The sequence below is a fragment of the Moschus berezovskii genome, chromosome 1 (assembly GCF_049115385.1).
Source record: "Moschus berezovskii isolate FMDL1 chromosome 1, NW_MosBer_1.0, whole genome shotgun sequence".
NCBI lineage: Eukaryota > Metazoa > Chordata > Mammalia > Artiodactyla > Moschidae > Moschus > Moschus berezovskii.
In genome coordinates, this window is record NC_142460.1 from 15,184,236 (window position 1) to 15,191,457 (window position 7,222).

Here is a 7,222-nt window from a genome sequence, read left to right on the forward strand (position 1 = left end):
ATAATGATTATGATTTGCTTGGGGCTTACACATACAGTATATGCTACTATTGTGCCTTTTAACAAATGCAGAAATCATAGCTTGGAAAGGTTAATACTTGACTGCAAGGTCATAAATCTACAAAGCGATGGACATAAGACTTGAATTCAGTTAGTCAGATGCTTCTAAGGAAAGAAGGAATTTCAAAACAGAAAATGGTGACATTTCTCATTGCAGTGAAAACATATTCCCTTTAAACCTTGAAATAAGTCAGTCATCTACTCATAACTGTGTATCATAAATGTGTAGCTATTTACAAATGTGTTTCAAATAGCTGTGAAAAGAAGAGGAGCAGAAAGCAAAGGAGAAAAGGAAAGATATACCCAGTTGAATGCAGAGTTCCAAAGAATAGCAAGGAGAGATAAGAAAGCCTTCCTCAGTGATCAGTGAAAAGAAATAGAGGAAAACAATAAAATGGAAAGGACTAGAGATCTCTTCAAGAAAATTAGAGATACCAAGGAAACATTTCATTCAAAGAAGGGCTTGATAAAGGACAGAAATGGTAAAGACCTAGCAGAAGCAGAAGATATTAAGAAGAGGTGGCAAGAATACACAGAAGAACTATACAAAAAAGATCTTCACGACCCAGATAATCACGATGGTGTGATCACTCACCTAGAGCCAGACATCTTGGAATGTGAAGGCAAGTGGGCCTTAGGAAGCATCACTACGAACAAAGCTAGTGGAGGTGATGGAATTCCAGTTGAGCTATTTCAAATCCTAAAAGATGATGCTGTGAAAGTGCTGCACTCAATATGTCAGCAAATTTGGACAACTCAGCAGTGGCCACAGGACTGGAAAAGGTCAGTTTTCATTCCAATCCCAAAGAAAGGCAATGCCAAAGAATGCTCAAACTACCGCACAATTGCACTCATCTCACACGCTAGTAAAGTAACGCTCAAAATTCTCCAAGTCAGGCTTCAACAGTACACGAACCATGAACTTCCAGATGTTCAAGCTGCATTTAGAAAAGGCAGAGGAACCAGAGATCAAACTGCCAACATCCACTGGATTATCAAAAAAGTAAGAGAGTTCCAGGAAAAACATCTATTTCTGCTTTATTGACTATGCCAAAGCCTTTGACTGTGTGGATCACAACAAACTGAAAAATTCTGAAAGAGATGGAAATACCAGACCACCTGACCTGCCTCTTGAGAAACCTGTATGCAGGTCAGGAAGCAAGAGTTAGAACTGGACATGGAACAACAGACTGGTTCCAAACAGGAAAAGGAGTACGTCAAGGCTGTGTATTGTCACCCTGTTTATTTAACTTACATGCAGAGTATATCATGAGGAATGCTGGGCTGGAAGAAGCACAAGTTGGAATCAAGATTGCCAGGAGAAATATCAATAATGTTAGATATGCAGATGACACCACCCTCATGGCAGAAAGTGAAGAAGAACTAAAGAGCCTCTTGATGAAAGTGAAAGAGGAAAGTGAAAAAGTTGGCATAAAGCTCAACATTCAGAAAACTAAGCTCATGGCATCCGGTCCCATCACTTCATGGCAAATAGGTGGGGAAACAGTGACAGAATTTACTTTTTGGGCTCCAAAATCACTTCAGATTGTGACTGCAGCCATGAAATTAAAAGACACCTCCTCCTTGGAAGAAAAGTTATGACCAACCTAGACAGCATACTAAAAAGCAGAGATATTCTTTGCCAACAAACATCCATCTAGTCAAGGCTATGGTTTTTCCAATAGTCATGTATGGATGTGAGAGTTGGACTACAAAGAAAGTTGAACACTGAAGAACTGATGTTTTTGAGCTGTGGTGTTGGAGAAGACTCTTGAGAGTCCCTTGGACTGCAAGGAGATCCAACCAGTCCATTCTAAGGAGATCAGTCCTGGGTGTTCATTGGAAGGACTGATGCTAAAGCTGAAACTCCAAAACTTTGGCCACCTCTGTGAAGAGTTGACTCACTGGAAAAGACTCTGATGCTGGGAGGGATTGGGGGCGGGAGGAGAAGGGGACGACCGAGAATGAGATGGCTGGATGGCATCACCAACTCGATGGACATGAGTTTGAGTGAACTCCGGGAGTTGGTGATGGACAGGGAGGCCTGGCATGCTGTGATTCATGGGGTCGCAAAGAGTCGATCACGACTGAGCGACTGAACTGAACTGAACTGAATGATACACCTTGGGAGGACGTGGCCTTAAAACCTAACTTCTACCTCCATTTATATGCTGGAAAATTTAGTTGTCAGTATTGATTTTCCAGTACTATTGCCTGGAAAATCCCATGGATGGAGGAGCCTGGTAGGCTGCAGTCCGTGGGGTCGCTAAGTGTCGGACACGACTGAGCGACTTCACTTTCACTTTTCACTTTCACACATTGGAGAAGGAAATGGCAACCCACTCCAGTGTTCTTGCCTGGAGAATCCCAGGGACGGGGGAGCCTGGTGGGCTTCCGTCTATGGGGTCACACAGAGTCGGATACGACTGAAGTGACTTAGCAGCAGCATTGATTAGTTAGAAGTCATTTCCTTCACAATCAAGATCATTTGAAATCTTCTGAAAAAAGATCAACATCCAGTTCTAAAGTCCCTTATTTACATAGTGATTATGTACATTTACTTGTCAGTTGTGGAGGCTTTTTATAGTTTTTTATTGGCCAGTATATAGTAGACGCTGCTATATACCAAAAGCTGCCCGGATTGGATGGCTGGAGAGACAACGGATGGATGACGGGTGGGCGGGCGGATGGACACATAGATGAATGGGTGTCACGGACTCTCTGTCGTGGGCAACTGAATAAGAGCTGTCCTCACTGAGTCTTTTGATCTTTGGCTGTTTCAGTTGTTGTTGTTGTTGTTGTTGTTTTATTTTACTTAGTTTGTAATTGAAGAATAATAGCTTTACAAAATTTTGTTGTTTTCTGTCAAACCTCAACATGAATCAGCCACAGATATATATACACACCCTCCCTCCCATCTCCCTCCCCACCCCACCCCTCTAGGTTGATACAGAGCCCCTGTGTGAGTTTCCTGAGACCTACAGCAAATTCCTGTTGGCTGTCTGCTTTACATGCGGTGATGTAAGTTTCCATGGTGCTCTCCATGCGTCTCCCCTCCCCTCCCCTCCCCGTGTCCGTAAGTCTGTTCTCTACGTCTGTTTCCCCCTTGCTGCCCTGGAAATAAATTCTTTAGGACTATTTTTCTAGATTCCATATATATGTGTTAGTACATGATATTTATCTTTCTCTTTCTGTAACAGGGTCTAGGCTCATCCACCTCATTAGGACTGACTCAAATGCATCCCTTTTTATGGATGAGTAATATTCCATTGTGTATATGGACCACAGCGTCTTTATCCTTTCATCTGTCGATGGACATCTAGATTGCTTCCATGTTCTAGCTATTGTAAATAGTGCTGCAATGAACAGATGGATACATGTGTCTGTTTCAAGTTTGGTTTCCTCAGGGTATATGCCTAGGAGTGGGATTACTGGGTCATATTTTGGTTTTTTTCCTATTTTTTTAAGGAATCTCCATACCATCTTCCATAGTGACTGTATCAATTTATATTCCCACCAACAGTGCAAGAGCATTCCCTTTTCTCCACACCCTCTCCAGCATTTATTGTTTGTAGACTTTTTAATGATGGCCATGCTGACCAGTGTGAGGTGATATCTCATTGTAGCTTTGATTTGTACTTCTCTAGTAATGGGTGTTGAGCATCTTTTCATATGTTTATAAGCATAGTCTTCTTTGGAGAAATGTCTTTTTCCCACTTTTTGATTGGGCTGTTTGATTTTCTGGTATTGAGTTGTATGAGCTGCTTATATATTTTGGAAATTAATCCTTTGTCAGTTCTTTTATTTGCTATTATTTTCTCCCATTCTGAGGGTTGTCTTTTTACCTTGATTATAGTTTCCTTTGCTGTGCGAAAGCTTTTAAGTTTAACCAGGTCCCACTTGTTTACTTTTGTTTTTATTTCCATTACTCTCAAAGGTGGGTCATAGAGGATCTTGCTGTGATTTATGTCAGAGAGTGTTCTGCTTACATTTTCCCTAGGAGTTTTATAGTTTCTGGTCTTACATTTAGGTCTCTAACCCATTTTGAGTTTATCTCTGCCCCATTGTATATTCTTGCCTCCTTTGTCAAAAACAAGGTACCCATAGAGGCATGGGTTTATTTCTTGGCTTTCTCTCTGTTTCATTGGTCTAAATATTCTATTCTATATTTCTATTGTTTTTCATTGTTAGTGAAAATTCCATATTTTCATTGTTCAGTTCAGTTCAGTTCAGTCGCTCAGTCATGTCCAACTCTCCACGACCCCATGAATCACAGCACGCCAGGCCTCCCTGTTCATCAACAACTCCCGGAGTTCACTCAAACTCATGTCCACAGAGTCGGTGATGCCATCCAGCCATCTCATTCTCGGTCGTCCCCTTCTCCTCCCGCCCCCAACCTTTCCCAGCATCAGAGTCTTTTCCAGTGAGTCAACTCATCGCATGAGGTGGCCGAAGTATTGCAGTTTCAGCTTTAGCATCAGTCTTTCCAATGAACACCCAGGATTGATCTCCTTTAGAATGGACTGGTTGGATCTCCTTGCATCCAAGGGACTCTCAAGAGTCTTCTCCAACACCACAGTTCAAAAGCATCAGTTCTTCGGCGATCAGCTTTCTTCACAGTCCAACTCTCACATCCACACATGACCACGGGAAAAACCATAGCCTTGACTAGACGGACCTTTGTTGGCAAAGTAATGTCTCTACTTTTTAATATACTATCAAGGTTGGTCATAACTTTCCTTCCAAGGAGTAAGCGTCTTTTAATTTCATGGCTGCAATCAGCATCTGCAGTGATTTTGGAGCCCAAAAAAATAAAGTCTGACACTGTTTCCACTGTTTTTCCATCTATTTCCCATGAAGTGATGGGACCAGATGCCATGATCTTCGTTTTATGAATGTTGAGCTTCAAGCCAACTTTTTCACTCTCCTCTTTCACTTTCATCAAGAGGCTTATGAGTTCCTCTTCACTTTCTGCCATAAGGGTGGTGTCATCTGCATATCTGAGGTTATTGATATTTCTCCCAGCAATCTTGATTCCAGCTTGTGCTTCTTCCAGCCCAGCGTTCCTCATGATGTACTCTGCATATAAGTTAAATAAGCAAGGGGACAATATACAGCCTTGACGTACTCCTTTTCCTATTTGGAACCAGTCTGTTGTTCCATGTACAGTTCTGACTGTTGCTTCCTGACCTGCATACAGGTTTCTCAAGAGGCAGGTCAGGTGGTCTGGTATTTTCATCTCTTTCAGAATGTTCCACAGTTGATTGTGATCCACACAGTAAAAGGCTTTGGCATAGTCAATGAAGCAAAAATAGATGTTTTTCTGGAACTCTCTTGCTTTTTCCATGATCCAGCGGATGTTGGCAATTTGATCTCTGGTTCCTCTGTCTTTTCTAAAACCTGCTTGAACATCTGGGAGTTCACGGTTCACATATTGCTGAAGCCTGGCTTGGAGAATTTTGAGCATGACTTTACTAGCGTGTGAGATGAGTGCAATCGTGCGGTAATTTGAGCATTCTTTGGCATTGCCTTTCTTTGGGATTGGAATGAAGACTGACCTTTTCCAGTCCTGTGGTCACTGCTGAGTTTTCCAAATTTGCTGGCATAATGCAAGTGATTTCTCTGTTTTGATTTTGTATCCTTCAACTTTGCTAAATTCACTGATTAGCTCTAGTAATTTTCTAATACTCTCTTTATGGTTTTCTATGTACAGTATCATGTCATCAGCAAACAATGAGAGCTTTACTTCTTTTCTGATCTGGACTCCTTTTATTTCTTTTTCTTCTCTGATTGCTGTAACTAGGACTTCCAAAACTATGATGAATAATATTGGCAAAAGTGGACACCCTTGTCTTGTTCCTGGTCTTAGGGGGAGTGCTTTCAGTTTTTCACCATTGAGATTAATGCTTGCTGTAGGCTTATCATATATGGCCTTTACTATGTTGAGGTAGGTTCCTTCTATGCCCATTTTTTGAAGAGTTTTAAACATAAATGAGTGCTGAATTTTGTCAAAGGCTTTTTCTGCATCTATTGACATTCTCATATGTCAATTGGTTAATAAGGTGTATCACATTGATTGATTTGCATATATTGAAGAATCCTTGCATCACTGGAATAACCCAACGTGATCATGGTGTATGAGCTTTTTGATGTGTTGCTGAATTCTGTTTGCTAACATTTTGTTGAGGATTTTTGCGTCTCTGTTCGTCAGTGATATCGTCCTACAGTTTTCTTTTTCTGTGATATCTTTGTCTTTGGTGTCAGGGTCATGGTGGCCTCGTAGAAAGAGTTTGGAAGTGCTCCTTCCTCTGCAATGTTTCGAAAGAGTTTTAGAAGGATAGGCATTAGCTCTTCTCTAGATGTTTGATGGAATTCTCCTGTGAAGCTGTCTGGCCCTGGGCTTTTGTTTTTTGGGAGATTTTTGATCACAGCTTCAATTTCAGAGCTTGTAATTGGGTTTTTCATAATTTCTATTTCTTCTTGGTTCAGTCTTGGAAGATTGAACTTTTCTAAGAATCTGTCCATTTCTTCCAGGTTATCCATTTTATTGCCATATAGTTGTTCATAATAGTCTCTTATAATCCTTTGCATTTCTGCATTGTCTGTTGTAACCTCTCCTTTTTCATTTCTAATTTTGTTGATTTGATTCTTCTCTCTTTTTTCTTGATGAGTCTGGTTAAAGGTTTGTCAATTTTGTTTATCTTTTCAAAGAACCAGCTCTTAGTTTTATTAATCCTTACTATTATTTCTTTCATTTATTTTTCATTTATTTTGCTCAGATCTTCATGATATCTTTCCTTCTACTAATTTTAGTCTTTTGTTGTTCTTCTTTTTCCAGTTGTTTTAGGTGTAAAGTTAGGTTGTCTATTCGATGTTTTTCTTATTTCTCAAAGTAGGATTGTATTGCTATAAACTTTCCTCTTAGAACTGCTTTTGCTGCATCCCATAGATTTTGAGTTGGCGTGTTTTCATTGTCATTTGTTTCTAGAAATTTTTTTATTTCCCTTTTGATTTCCTCAGTAAACTCTTGGTTATTTAGAAATGTGCTGTTTAATCACCATGTGTTTGTGTTTCTTAGTTTTTTTTTCTTGTAATTGATACCTAGTCTCATAGCATTGTGGTCAGAGAAGATGCCTGATACAATTTCAATTTTCTTAAACTTA